General features: G+C 38.8%; 1 long non-coding RNA gene across 1 annotated transcript; it reads right to left on the reverse strand.

Moving 5' to 3' along the window:
• Window positions 1-9660: 9660 nt before the first annotated feature.
• Window positions 9661-13250, reverse strand: LOC135155113 (uncharacterized). Its single transcript, XR_010294469.1, has 3 exons — window positions 12968-13250; window positions 12176-12217; window positions 9661-9891 (listed from the first exon to the last, which is right to left on the reverse strand). It is a non-coding gene; the product is annotated as an uncharacterized LOC135155113 (long non-coding RNA).
• Between the last annotated feature and the right edge of the window lie 3150 nt (window positions 13251-16400).

The raw sequence follows: 16400 nt of genomic DNA on the forward strand, positions 1-16400 counted from the left end.
GGAAGACGGGGTAAGTTGAGCATAGGGGCAAGTTGAGCCACCACCCCCAGGCCAATAATGAATGAGTCAGACATTGTGGTGGTGTCATGTATTGATGACCCATTGCATAACCCTTAACCCCACCACATTGTTTTCAACTTTGAAACAAAAAGTACTTTTTAGAGGGAAAATACAAATTTCAGCCAAAAAAGTAAAAAAGGTGTGAAATAGATAAGTGCTTTTTACCCACACATGTCTTTAAATATATTATAGAAATAAGAACAATATTGTTAGTCCAGGTATGGATTATCATTCTTGTCATAGTCTTTTACATGATGAATGCATAAGAAATGTGTGGATGTGAAAATATCGCAATAAGTTCGGACTGGGGTAGTTTAAGCCAATTCAACATGGGGCAAGTTGATAATAACTAAATTGTCCCTTATTCATAAATAAATATCGACACGTTTTAGGAAAAGAAATAGAAGATAGTCATCATTCTTATATGATGACAAAATATCCTTAGGCCTAAAATGTCTCGATCCTAGGTTAAAATAATAATAAAATATCAGCTCACGCTTCGCGCTCGCATCATTTATTTAGTGCTATCCACATTGACGTCACAATTTCCCTATACACACAGTGCTGTAAATAGTGCTTAAATTGACTCATTTCATATCAGAATTTAAAATATTATTTTCAACTCGCACTCTGGGCTCGCATTATTGATTTTCATGATGAAAAATGAAATGTATTTAGAATGCAGATTCTGTCTAACTATAAAACACACGCACGCATGTTTTTTGAGATATGCAGCTTGATCTTATTCAAAACGTACTATAATTATCCAGTTTCAGATCAGAATATCAAAAATTTTCTGCTCGCGCTTTGCGCTCGCATTATGAAGCTACCAAAAATCACCCATACTTTTTCATGATTGACAAAACATGACTCGAGTGTCCCGTTGAGGGGTTTGAAATCTCATCTTTTTAGGTTGGAATATCAAAAATGTTCAGCTCGCCCTTCGCGCTCACATTATTTAATCGTGGTATAGTCTTAATGGCTTACTGCAAAACGTCCTTAACAAGTCCCTTTTCGACTAGGCCAGAATGCATATTTAATACTTCTGATCGCGTTTCGCGCTCATGGTAATTATCTAGTTACATAACGCGTTCTGTTCAGGTTCACAAACATTGCCCAGAATTTTCAATTTTCAGGACAAAATACATGAAATTTCATTTTTTTCAGCTTGCATAGGGCTTATGAGATTATTACACATTACTGTTGTTTATAAAGTAAAGCTAGGAAATGACTGTTAGGACATGGGTGTTTTGCCCCCCCCCCCCCCCAAAAAAAAAAGAATCACGACCAAGAAAAAAAAGAGAGAAAAGGAAAGGGATTAGGATGAAATATGATATTATTTTTCAAATATTATGTCAAAATCTATCACAACCATGTACTTGTGTAATAAAAATGTCAGCATACTTGCTTGCTCGCTTCGCTCACTGGAAACTTCTTATTAATTTTATGCGATACGCCATATCGAGCCCCCTCAAAATTGTTGGCTCATTACGCCACTGAAACAACCCCTTCAAAGAAAAGAAAAAAAAAATCAAAGTGGAGCGGCCGATCGGGGAAAATATGGGTGAAAAAAATCGCCCCCTCCTCATTTGCGGAAGCTGGGTCCGCCCCCGGAATTAGACTTTCAGGATAAAATACATGAACAAAAAATCAGATCGTGCTTCGCGTTTTCATTATGTATTTAGGCCTTGTGAAATACCTCAATGTGTTTTTAAGAATAAAATCTCAGATATTCTTTAACTTCTACCCCCCATTTCATTTATTTTTTTTTATCTTGGTGCCCTCTACAAAAGTTCAACAAGACCCCATCCCCCGTGCACCCATGCTGAATAAATACGCCACTAATGAGGAGAATGAGTCGATTGATTCGAGATTGCATTATTCCCAAGAGGTTATCATTAATATTATTGAAGGCTACAACTAGTAAAGGAACTACAGCTCCCGTTCACACAATATTCTAGTAGGGCCTACTCTGGTGAGAATTTAAACCAAATTGAAACCCCCAATATCGCTCGCGCTTCGCGCTCCCATTGATATTTCATTATATATTCATGGATTTATTTTAAGAACACATTAAAAGAACGGTCTTTAATTGCCTTTTTTAAATGTGATTATAAGATAATTTAAAATCACTTAAGTTAGCCTGGCTGGGAGGGAGTGGGCGCCATTTTTCGAAAAGTACACATGGGCGCCAAGAATCAGGTCAAATTCATGCCCCACCCCCCCTTCTCACGAAATCCTGGATCTGCACCTGGGTTCTATAACAATAACACAATTAGGGCAATCATCCCGTGACAACTACTTCAAGAAAAATATGATTCCAATATTTTTACCCCCGGGGACTGTTACCCCCGGAAATTTACCCTCCAGACAATTACCCCGGATAATTACCCTCGGTACGGAGCCTTTAAAATGCCATCGACGTGACAACATGACGTGATACTTTTTATTTCCATGTGTGATTAATAAGCTTATTATTTCGACATGGATATATATTCTATCTTGTCAAGTCGATATGTCGACATGGCGAGATATGAAGTGTACAAGTCCCGGCGAGAATCCCGATATATCGCCATGTTGACAGATAACTTGTTACAAGTCGACTTGGCAAGATAAAATATCTCACCATGTTGACGTATAACTTTTTATATGTGGACTTGGCAGGATAACGTATCTCGCCATGCGGACATAATAAGCTTATTTAGTCGACATGGCACGATAAAGTATCTCGCCATGTCGTCAAGTCAATGGCATTTAAAAGGCTCCGTACGAGGGGTAATTGGCGTCTAGAGGGTAAATTTCCGGGGGGGGGGGGTAACAGTCCCCGACGATAAAATATGGGGATAATATTTTTCTTGAAGTAGTTGTCAGGGGGCGATTGTCCTTTGGGTCATCGTTAAAGAACCCCATGGACTCGTATCATTGACCTTTTGACCTCTTGATGACATTGGATCTCACTATATCCTGATCATAATTTTACACACACCGCGGACTATCGGACCCGCGGACTATCGGACCCGCGGTCTATCCCAGGTAACAAGCCAACGTTGGCTCCACGTTGGAAACTTGAAAGCCGTTGGACGTTGGGAAAACTTGATGGATTAACGTTGAATCGACGTTGGAAACTAGTTTGATGGAAAGATGATGGACAATCAACAATGACACGACGTTGGCAACGTTGGAAACTTGTTAGTCGGAGAGTTGTTGGACAGTCGACAATGTCACAACGTTGGAAACACGTTTGATTGGATAGTTGTTGAACAGCCAGCAAAGGCACAACGTTGGCAACGTTGGAAACTAGTTCGCTGGAAAGTTGTTGAACAACCGACAATGGCACAACGTTGACAAAGTTGGAAACTAGTTTGTTGGAGATTTGTTGGACGGTCGACAATGGCACAACGTTGGAGACTAGTAAGTTGGAGAGTTGTTGGACAGTCGACAATGTCACAACGTTGGAGACACGTTTGATTGGATAGTTGTTGACAGCCAGCAAAGACACAACGTTGGCAACGTTGGAAACTAGTTCGCTGGAAAGTTGTTGAACAACCGACAATGGCACAACGTTGACAAAGTTGGAAACTAGTTTGTTGGAGATTTGTTGGACGGTCGACAATGGCACAACGTTGGAGACTAGTAAGTTGGAGAGTTGTTGGACAGTCGACAATGTCACAACGTTGGAGACACGTTTGATTGGATAGTTGTTGACAGCCAGCAAAGACACAACGTTGGCAACGTTGGAAACTAGTTCGCTGGAAAGTTGTTGAACAATCAACAATGACACGACGTTGGCAACGTTGGAAACTTGTTAGTTGGAGAGTTGTTGGACAGTCGACAATGGCACAACGATGGAAATTAGTAGGTTGGAGATTAGTTGGATAGTCAACGATGACACAAGGTTGGCAACGTTGGAAACTAGTTCGATGGAAAGTTGTTGAACAACCAACTATGGCACAACGTTGTCAAAGCTAGAAACTAGTTCGATGGAGATTTGTTGGATAGTCGACGATGGCACAACGTTGGAAACTGGTAGATTGGAGATTAGTTAGATAGTATACAATGACACAACGTTGATAAAGCTGGAAACTAGTTAGATGGAAAGTTGTTGAACAACTGACACTGGCACAACGTTGGAAACTGGTAGATTGGAGATCAGTAGGATAGTCGACGATGACACAACGTTGGCAATGTTGGAAAGTTGTTGAACAACAGACAATGGCACAACATTGGAAACTAGTGTGTTGGAGATTTGTTGGACAGCCAACAACGTCACAACGTTGGAAACGCGTGTTTGATTGGATAGGTGTTGAACAGCCAACAAAGGCACAGCGTTGACTACGTCGGAAACTAGTTCGATGGAGAGTTGCTGAACAACCGACAAAGGAACAACGTTGGAAACTATTTTCTTGGAGATTTGTTGGACAGTCGACAATGGCACAACGTTGACAAAGTTGGAAACTAGTTTGATGGAGAGTTGTTGAACAACGGACAATGGCACAACGTGGACAGCGTAATTGGAATAGTTTATTGGACAGTTAACATTGACACAATGTTGGAAACTATAGTTTGTTGGATATTTGTTTGACAGTCAACATAATATCCTGGCATAATATACACAGTGTTGAGAACGTTAGAAACTGGTTCATTGGAGAATTGATAATTGATAAAGTTGGCGGAGTACAGCAAGTCTGCATATGCCGACTTAACCCAAGACAAGACAAGACTACTGGCATAATTTCAAATGGGGCCAAGGGGGGGGGGTCGATCAAGTAAGTTTGCTTGTCTATCCATGTCACCCTTGGTATCCCCCAGCAATAAGGGGAAAAGAAATCGAGAGAGAAGGAAAATAATGGGAAGGGAAAGAGGAACTAAAACTAAGTCTAAGGGGAAAACAAAAATAAAGATGGGGTAGAATAGAGAGGCTGCATGCACCTGGGGATGCAAATGTGTCGATTAATATAGAAAATAAAGAAGAAAAACAAGAAAAAAAATGTAGTTCAAGACCAGAATTTCCAGAAACGCCCTCGTCGATCCTTTGCAGCTGGCAAGGCCTTTCACAGTAAGTACGAGATATGTCATAGGCATACCGTCACATAACTAGAAGAAATTGAAGAAGGAAATACAAGCATCAAATGTGCCTATTTAAAAATACCATACTATTCTGATGCGCAGAATTAGTCGCGACGTCGGACTCCTTCTGTCATGTCTGTGTAGTCTGCTTCCTTCAATTTTGAACTTGAAGAATCTGGCAGAATTTGGACTGGATAGTGGATATAGATAAGTAAATTCCAGAATATCTAGTGATCTGGAACAGTACTTATAAGCTGTATATTTAGGACCTACAATCTACAGTTGAATTTTCTTTGCACTTGCAGATAATCGGTAACTGCAACCATTGATCCCCTCCGAAAGATCCCGGAGTCAGCTTCTGTGTGCGTACAGTCCGACGCTAGTATATTCGTGTACTGTAAGTAGTAGTAAAGTAGTACTTAACACCAGTCACTGCACAGTATAACATACTAACTAACCTCGTAATTAGCTTAGTGTGAGTGACTAATACTAACCTCGCAATACGTGTGAGTGGGAACGAGTATGCGATACCAATGGCAAGGCAACAGTCATTGGATGATTTCAAAATTCAAGTACGTACAGTGTTGAAATCTGGTGTTGGTGTAACCCAGGCACCCAAGGGTTCATTACATGCCGCCGCGCACAGAAAAATCAAGCCATAGAAGTCGTGTGTTGTGGACCCAAGAAGTGAGATCCCAGCACGTGCGACCCACTAGTAAGAAATCCACTGCCAAACGCGGTTCGTGGTGCGAGGTTAGTATACTAATACTAACCTGGCAATACGTGTGAGTGTAACCCAGGGAGCTCCGGCCCGCTGCGCGGGCCGGAGCCCAGGGGCTTACCGTGTAATTCACCATACCCACGGTAGTAGCGTGAAGTATGGTCTAAATAATTATCCGAATAAATAGTTAAAACAGAAATTAAGCACTTACCACGATTATATGGATGAAGGTCTAACGAGTGGCAGCTTCCTGACATCGAGGCACAGACTGGAACCTAAAAAAACGAAAAGTTCTGTCGCGGTAGCTCTCCTCTTTCAGAATTCAAAACAAAATGGCCGATTGAGACCGAGACTAATAGCACTAGTGCATTAGTATACATCTCTATGATATAGACTTTGTCAAATTCGCGCATGCGCCCTACACCCTCGGTACCGGTCTCGAACGGCCATTTTGCTATGAATTCTGAAAGAAGGAGAGCTACCGCGACATAACTTTTTCGTTTTTTGAGGTTCCAGTCTGTGCCTCGATGTCAGGAAGCTGCCAATCGTTAGACCTTCATCCATATAATCGTGGTAAGTGCTTAATTTCTGTTTTAACTATTTATTCGGATAATTATTTAGACCATACTTCACGCTACTACCGTGGGTATGGTGAATTACACGGTAAGCCCCTGGGCTCCGGCCCGCTGAGCGGGCCGGAGCTCCCTGGGTTAGTGTTGGTGTTGTGACAACACCGTACTTGAATCAGGCTGGTGTTAAGATTGACCTCGGAAAATATGGTGTATTTCCGGCAGTTTGTGTTGAAGGCTGGTGTTGATTGTCATCTGCTGAACCCAACACTGCACTGTGGCTGCATGGTGTTGATGATCTACAAGCAATTTCCCCATTCAGCAACACCGACGTACCCCAGGGATTGGGAGAATCGTGATTTAAAGTTCAGTGTTGGTGTTGATGAACTGTAGCTATTACGAACAGGGGGCGAACACGACGAACCATCTCCGTAAAATTATCTTTTACATTTAAGATGAGAGCAAATCATTAGAGTTTTAATACATTTCAATGAAAAATAATATTACGCTTGGTGTTGGAGCTCAGTTCAGCAGCCCTTTCACGCTCTCAACACCGTACACCGTACTTGAAATCACCCAAATGACTTGCTACCTGGCATTCCTGCCTTATTTATTATACGCTGCCTTGAATTGACTTGGTCGGTCCTGCCTGGCCTAGCCTGGACCGAGTGTTTTCCAACTGCAGTCAAACCTGTAGTTGCTATGTGAGGCATGCTACACTTGACGCTGAAATATCATTTAATAGTTATGGCACGAGCGAGACTAGGCCATGGCCATGCATATTGAGATATCAGTTGACTTCTATCTTAATCAAAAAGAGGCACTCTTTAGTTACAGTAGGCAGTAGCTACGTTACTCTGAGTGAGGCCAAGTTACGCGACCTCCTTTTTTGATTTTGTAAATACTGAGAGACTGCAATTACACATGTGAGTTTTTGTGATGATTACTGACGTTGCAATTGGCATTGCATACCGAGTCATTAAACAATTGTAGACAGAAACAGAGATTGCAACTCGCAAGAAAATGTAATACTAGTACATCTTAATTTTTATTACATATGCATATGTTTTTTTGGTATTAGTCTTGTTTGAGAAAAAGAGGATGTCAAAAAAGTTTGAATGCTACAAAGGCCTCAATAAATATCACACGTAATTATCTTGATTTCTCTTAATTATGTGAAGAGACTTGTAACAGAAAGAATGAAAAGAAATGAATAGCTGTAATAATAGTTGTAATGTTTTTTGATAGAATCATGAACAGATTACAGATGATGATGGCAGTGTTGAAAACTGTTTGATGGAGATGGCGCATCGTTGGATTTGTTTAGAATTAGACCAACAAAGAATCAACGTTACAACAACATTTAACCGATATTAGACAAACATTGAATCAACGTTTACGCCAACGTTGGACTAACATTGGACTAAAGTTGAATCAACTTTCCATCAACATTGGACCAACATTATACCAACGTTGGATCAACGTCACCCAACGTTGGACCAACATTGGACCAACGCTGCCATACCTGCCTCATCTGGACAATGATTATGCACTCATGAATATTCATTACATCAGTAAATGACCAAAATTTTAGGTAATATTGCTATAATAATTAGAGTATTTATGTTTATTCAATATTTCCACCATGAAAAGTTTCAGAAAAGTATGTGGCTCCATTACCATATCATATATAATCAAAACATATTATTCTAAGTGAAATATTCAAGGTTAAGTGTGGAAAATGATATTAACTGTATTCTGCCAAGTATAGCAAAGTTGCTCTATATATAGGAGTCAATGACAGGTTACAGTGGATAGGTGTAGGATGATAGGAATAGGATATAGGATTAGGATGTAGGATTTTAGGATAGGATAAGACATATGATGATAAAGATTTGAGTGTAGAGTTGTAATGGTGGACTTCACCTTGAAACCAATTAATGTTTTGTTAATTACTGCCATACGTTGGAATAACGTTGGAGCAATGTTGGAGCAACGTTGTGACAACGTTGTAACAATGTTGGAGCAATGTTGCCAGACAACGTTGGAGCATTGTTGCTGGACAGCGTTGAACCAACGTTGTAAACATAGTTGGACTGACGATGTATGCAAGTGCACGTCCATCGCTGCTTCAACGTTGCCCATCAACGTTGCAGCAACGCTGTTATTGATGACTCAGCCGACATTATACCAACGTTGGAGCATTGATGGTGGACAACGTTGAACTGACGTTGGAAATGTTGTTGGTCTGACGATGTATGGACGTGCACTTCTATCGATGATACAACGTTGCTTACCAACGTTGTAGCAATGTTGTATTTGACTATTTAGCCAACATTGGATCAACGTTGCCAGACAACGTTGAAACATTGTTGCTGGACAACGTTGAACTAACGTTGGAAATGTTGTTGGTCTGACGATGTATGCGCGTGCACTTCTATCGATGATGCAACGTTGGCCTGCCAACGTTGAGGCAACGTTGGGAAAAAAATTCCCAACGTTGATCCAACGTTGGTCCAACGCTGTATTGTTACCTGGGATCGGGCTATAACCGATACGACCTGGAAAGTATAGTATTGTCATTGCTGATATTATTACGATTAATTATTTTTTTGTCTAGCATGTAAGAAGCATTCACAATAGAAATGTGGTTTGGCCTCTGTGGGTTACGGTCGTTATTCCGAAGGTTCATTATCCCGAAGGTTCGAATATTCTGAAGGTTCGTTATTCCTAAGATTCGTAATTCTGATGGTTCGTAATTCCAAATGATATTGTGGTTCTAACTTTGCCTTAGGGATTGTTAAACAGATAAAGAGGACAAGTCAAGGCATTTTGCAACCATTGGTTTGTACACGACGCCAAGCAGAAGACAACTATCCCGATAAGCTGATATCTTTCATATACACTCGGCAAAAAAAGTTCTTGGACACTTATAAAAGTTAAAATATTCCATATAGATATTTGATTAAAGGCAAATTATTGTATGTCAACATGACCAGACAATATTCCTCTTCCAACATGACATGACATTTTCATGTGAACATATGACTGATCCATTTCTTGCAATTTCCTTTTACTGACATTGCTATTGTTTAAAGCATGTAACCACCCATGCATGACTGTTCACATGAAAATGTCATGTAATATTGGAAGAGGAATATTGTCTGGTCATGTTGACATACAATAATTTGCCTTTAATCGAGTATCTATATGGAATATTTTGATTTTTATAAGTGTCCAAGAACTTTTTTTGCCGTGTGTATAATGTTGAGAATAAGAATTTAGCACCTCGCAAAATACATAAACATAAAATTAAAACAATCGCCTGGTTCACAGTTCTTCTCATTTCATGAGCAAGAAAGAAAGAGTCCCATTTATTCGCATTACGATGATTTTCTTTTTTTAAATTGTGACGTTTCATCATAAACTTACCATCAAGCATTGGATTACTTTCAGGTTCATCATTTTCCAAATCTGTGAGGTAAGATAATAGGATATTTATTTGCCCCTCTTTCTTCTTTTACGTACATGATTTTTGTGCCTTAAAGGACAAGTCCACCCCAACATTAATTCGATTTGAATAAACAGATAAAAATACAACAAGCACAACGCTGAAAATTTCATCAAAATCGGATGTAAAATAAGAAAGTTATGACATTTTAAAGTTTCGCTTTATTTCACAAAACAGTTATACAGTGCGTCCCAGAAAAACGAAATCGAGATGTATCGATGATTTATCATAACTTAATCACAAATACAATAGACAAATGACCTACCATTGTAAAGCTTAGAATCTCCTCTTTCATCTGAAATTACTTAGATTATTTATCATTCACGCATGAGTGAGCAAAAGCAATTTGAAGAGGGGATACCAAAAAGTCATTTGGCGGGGACTATCTGAATATAAAAAAGAAAATCACATGCCTAAAAGTTCAATATCTGCTCTTTTATTTGATACCTCAATTAAAGAAAATGGTCAAGAAATAATAAAGTTCTGGTTATTTGAAACAAGGTTAGCCTGGCTGGGAGGGAGTGGGCGCCATTTTTCGAAAAGTACACATGGGCGCCAAGAATCAGGTCAAATTCATGCCCCCCCCCCCCTTCTCACGAAATCCTGGATCTGCACCTGGGTTCTATAACAATAACCCAATTAGGGCAATCATCCCCTGACAACTACTTCAAGGAAAATATGATCCCAATATTTTTACCCCCGGGGACTGTTACCCCCGGAAATTTACCCTCCAGACAATTACCCTCGGTACAGAGCCTTTAAAATGCCATCGACGTGACGACATGACGTGATACTTTTTCTTGCCATGTGTGATTAATAAGCTTATTATTTCGACATGGAGATATATTCTATCTTGTCAAGTCGATATGTCGACATGGCGAGATATGAAGTGTACAAGTCCCGGCGAGAATCCCGATATATCGCCATGTTGACAGATAACTTGTTACAAGTCGACTTGGAAAGATAAAATATCTCACCATGTTGACGTATAACTTTTTATATGTGGACTTGGCAGGATAACGTATCTCGCCATGCGGACATAATAAGCTTATTTAGTCGACATGGCACGATAAAGTATCTCGCCATGTCGTCAAGTCAATGGCATTTGAAAGGCTCCGTACGAGGGGTAATTGGCGTCTAGAGGGTAAATTTCCGGGGGGGGGGGAACAGTCCCCGACGATAAAATATGGGAATATTTTTCTTGAAGTAGTTGTCAGGGGGCGATTGTCCTTTGGGTCATCGTTAAAGAACCCCATGGACTCGTATCATTGACCTTTTGACCTCTTGATGACATTGGATCTCACTATATCCTGATCATAATTTTACACACAGCGCGGACTATCGGACCCGCGGTCTATCGGGCTGTAACCGATACGACCTAGAAAGTATAGTATTGCCATTGCTGATATTATTACGATTAATTTTTTTTGTCTAGCATGTAAGAAGCATTCACAATAGAAATGTGGTTTGGCCTCTGTGGGTTACGGTCGTTATTCCGAAGGTTCATTATCCCGAAGGTTCGAATATTCTGAAGGTTCGTTATTCCTAAGATTCGTAATTCTGATGGTTCGTAATTCCAAATGATATTGTGGTTCTAACTTTGCCTTAGGGATTGTTAAACAGATAAAGAGGACAAGTCAAGGCATTTTGCAACCATTGGTTTGTACACGACGCCAAGCAGAAGACAGCTATCCCGATAAGCTGATATCTTTCATATACACTCGGCAAAAAAAGTTCTTGGACACTTATAAAAGTTAAAATATTCCATATAGATATTTGATTAAAGGCAAATTATTGTATGTCAACATGACCAGACAATATTCCTCTTCCAACATGACATGACATTTTCATGTGAACATATGACTGATCCATTTCTTGCAATTTCCTTTTACTGACATTGCTATTGTTTAAAGCATGTAACCACCCATGCATGACTGTTCACATGAAAATGTCATGTAATATTGGAAGAGGAATATTGTCTGGTCATGTTGACATACAATAAGTTGCCTTTAATCGAGTATCTATATGGAATATTTTGATTTTTATAAGTGTCCAAGAACTTTTTTTGCCGTGTGTATAATGTTGAGAATAAGAATTTAGCACCTCGCAAAATACATAAACATAAAATTAAAACAATCGCCTGGTTCACAGTTCTTCTCATTTCATGAGCAAGAAAGAAAGAGTCCCATTTATTCGCATTACGATGATTTTCTTTTTTTAAATTGTGACGTTTCATCATAAACTTACCATCAAGCATTGGATTACTTTCAGGTTCATCATTTTCCAAATCTGTGAGGTAAGATAATAGGATATTTATTTGCCCCTCTTTCTTCTTTTACGTACATGATTTTTGTGCCTTAAAGGACAAGTCCACCCCAACATTAATTTGATTTGAATAAACAGATAAAAATACAACAAGCACAACGCTGAAAATTTCATCAAAATCGGATGTAAAATAAGAAAGTTATGACATTTTAAAGTTTCGCTTTATTTCACAAAACAGTTATACAGTGCGTCCCAGAAAAACGAAATCGAGATGTATCGATGATTTATCATAACTTAATCACAAATACAATAGACAAATGACAAACAACAGACGCAGGTAATTCGAAGAGGTAACCACATTGCGAGTGTGACCTTGCAGATGCCCAGTGTGGAAACGTCGGAATTTGCGTGGGTGTGTGGTCTCTTTGACCAATCAGAGTGAAGTATTCTTTCTTTATAAGCTGCTAAATGAACTTGGCCTATGAAAAGCTGACTGCTGACCCATCTAAACACCTCTTCTTATAAAACCTATATCATATTAAAGCTTAGATCTTCAGCTTTATCATAATTTTAAGATCATCTAGGTTCGCACAGTAATTGAGTATATAACAACAATTTTGGTTGCATGAAAATAGTGCAAACACCTTCCGATCGTGAATATCACTAGGATAAAATTAGCTACTCTTTTTGAGGACCTGCCAACTGACTGCCTCTATCTAATTCTCAATTGAAAAACATAGTTCATAGTTCATAAAAATCCATTAAATCATTCACCAAATAGTTCAGCAGCGAGATGGATTTGACCAGCCTTTTCTAGAGCAGTCTGCAAGGCTTTCAGCTCTGTATGCTTTGTTTGCTTCTTTCTCCACCTACGGAGCATTGAAAGAGTTCCCATAAACGACACTCCTGTCTCTCTCTTGTTCTCCTCAACGTAACGGTCAATATCCTCTGGTCCGAAGCCAAGGGCCATTCCCAGATCATATATCTCTTTACGTGAGACAACTTTATCTGCAATGGTTTTTAAGATGTCATCAAAGTCCTTCCCTCGAGCAGGATTCATCCTAAAAAGTTTATTTGATAAATGATTACAGAGTGTGAATTCTCATAACTGTGCTGATTTCCTCTATTACGGCCTTTCAACTCCCAAATTATCTCCAATCATTTTTTTTTACTTTCTAAAAGTCAATTCCACCCAAGAAAATATTGATGTGAATCAATAGAGAAAAATCGAAAAAGGCATAATGCTGTATATTTCACCAAAATCACTCTTTATTTTTTGTTTGTTAATGTTTGAATTGTACAATATTTCATTCTTTACAAGTTTCACAATGGGGACCAACTGTATTAAACCATGTAATATTTAAACAATGGTAATGACATGTTCAGGGAGGAGTTTAAAAATGAGGAGGAATTAGAATGTCCCGTACTTCATATCGTGAAAAAGAAAATAAAGAGTGAGTGGGTGACGTCATTAGTTTCCTAATTTGCATACCGAACAGTGTGTGCATATAGCTGTTTTATAAAATTATGCGATTCTTTAAAATGTCATAACTTTTTATTTTACACTCTTTTTAATGATTTGGATGCGTCATGGTTGTGAGATTCTTTCTCTTTCTTTATTTATATCAGCTTCTTTGTCTAGGTAAACTTTTTTGTGTGTTCACGTTTTTACCCTCGAAAATGTTGATAATTCATATTTTTTCTTATCTTTCCGGGTTATGCTCGTGTTATAATTGATCTATTCTTGTCATCTTATTTCATATCGGCCTGGGATATGCGATTCTGGTGTCTAAACCACTGTTTTCAAGGGTCAAAATAATACATTTGGACAAATTTTAAGGACAGTCAGTATTCTGGTAGGCCAAAAATCCAATATGGCTTCCAAAATTGATTCTAAAATGGCTGCTGACACTTGAAAGTGGCATATCTCACTTTATATCCGCCTGTGAGATATATGATTTCGGGGTCTAAACTATGGTTTCAAGGGTCAAATTATACATTAGGACAAGTTACAATGACAGTCAGTGATCTAGTATGTCCAAAATTCCAAGATGGCTTCCAAAACTGGAGTAAAATCATGTCTGATGTTACTTATAAAGGACCTAGTCTGTTTAATATATGTCTGGGGAATGAGTTTGGTGTCTAAACCATGGTTTAAAGGGTCAAGTAATACACTAGGGTAAGTTACAAGACCAGTCAGCTGTCTGTATGTTAAACAAATTCCAGATGACTTAAGAAATGGTTTGTAAATTGACTGTTGTTACTTAAAAGTATACATAGTTTAATAGAAATACACATTGGAGGTATGATTTGTCATCTACACTAGAGTTTAAATGGTCAAGTAATACATTGGGTTAAGTTGAAAGGACAGTCAGGCGTCAGGTATGTCCAAAAAATCGAAGATGGCTTTAAAAATGGGGGGTTTAAATAACTGTTTTTACTTAAAAGTGGATATAGAATATTCCAAATATACCTTGGGGATATTATTTTGGTGTCTACACTAGGGTTTCAAGGGTAAAGTAATACTTTGGGACTGGTTACAATGATATGCAGTTATCTATTTTGACTTAAAATCCCAGTTGGCTTCAAAAATGGGTTAAAATGACTGCTGTTACTTGGACAGATGGGCAGACTTTATACAATATTCACCTGTGAGAAATAATCTTGGTGCCTACACTTAAATGCATGGGATAAGTTATATTGTTTCATGAGTTGTTAACAGCACGCATTTTTATGAAATATTAGAATCCGCCATGGATTTTTTTTTGACAAAATGGAATACTTACCCTCCTTGTTACTTGTCCGAATGTATTATTTGACCCTTCATAACACAATTTAGACACTAACACTATTTCTTACAGATAGATGTTATAGAACTCTGACCATTATTGAGTGATATGAGTCGTTTTAGATGCCTTTTTGAAAGGCAAACTGGACAACTGCATATTAATGTAACCAGCCAAACGTATTATTTTAACAATGAAACCATAGTGTGAACACAAAAGTCATGTCTCCTTGGTGGATTTTAAATGAGCTATGTCCATTTTTAAATAGCAGCAGTCATTTTAAACTCCGATTTTTTGGAAGCCATTTTGGAATTTCGACTTACTGGACCACTGACAGTCCTTGTAACTAATTTTCTGACTTTTGAAACGGTATAGTATGAAAATTGAATAGACATCAAAATCATATTCCCTTGACAGATATTACATGAACTATGTCAATTTGTAAATACCAGCGGCTAATTCATATTATTTTTAAGCCCCTGTGGACTTTTGGACATACTTGACCACCCATCGTCCTTATAACCTATGTATTATTTGACCCATTTAACCATGGTATAGGCACACAAATCATATTCCCGGATATTGAACAAACTATGTTTGTTTTTAAGTATTAACAGCAATTTTAAACTCAATTTTTGAAGGCCATCGTGGATTTTTGGACACACCAGACCACCGGTAGTCCTTGTAACTTGTCCCGATATGCTACTTCACCATCAAAACCATTGAATAAAAACAAAATTAAAGCCACTTAAGTAAGTGATAGATGAATTTTTTATTTTTTAGCCTACGGCAGCCATTTTTGGGCGCCATCTTGGATTTTCTAGTACCCGGAGTGCTTATACTCACTCTAACTTGTATCAATAAATATGTTTACCAACTGGACCATGGAATATGAACCCAAATAAAATTCTAGTGTGGATAATGAGTGAGTTATATCCATTTTCAGTGAATGGCGGCCATCTTGGACGCCATCTTGAAAATAACTACTTTCCTATATGCGGATTTTAGTAGATTTTTAGTATGTTATTCCTGAGGTCAAATACTGTCAGAAACAGTTGGAAAATCATTTGTTGCAATTTGGTCCGGGTCAAACCATATATTGACCCGTCTATATATGCCGCGGGCGAGACAAAAAACGGGAGGCTTGGAGCGGGCTTATTGTAGAAAGGAGGGTCCACGGAACTACAAATGTTTGTGAAAACGGGGGTCCTTGGAAAGGGTCGCCTACGTGTGAGTGCGTATGCTATGGAACGTGCATGCAGCTAGCCCGGCGGCACAGGCGCCGCGTGCGCTAGCGCAAATGCGATGCTTGGACAGCGCTCTGCGGCCGCCTTTCACCAAAATTGCCGCTCATTGTAGCAGATCAATGCGGTCGGAACGGCGTAAAGGAAAATATGCGAAGCTTTGGAACGGATTTCTTT

Source organism: Lytechinus pictus, chromosome 8 (genome assembly GCF_037042905.1).
Source record: "Lytechinus pictus isolate F3 Inbred chromosome 8, Lp3.0, whole genome shotgun sequence".
NCBI lineage: Eukaryota > Metazoa > Echinodermata > Echinoidea > Temnopleuroida > Toxopneustidae > Lytechinus > Lytechinus pictus.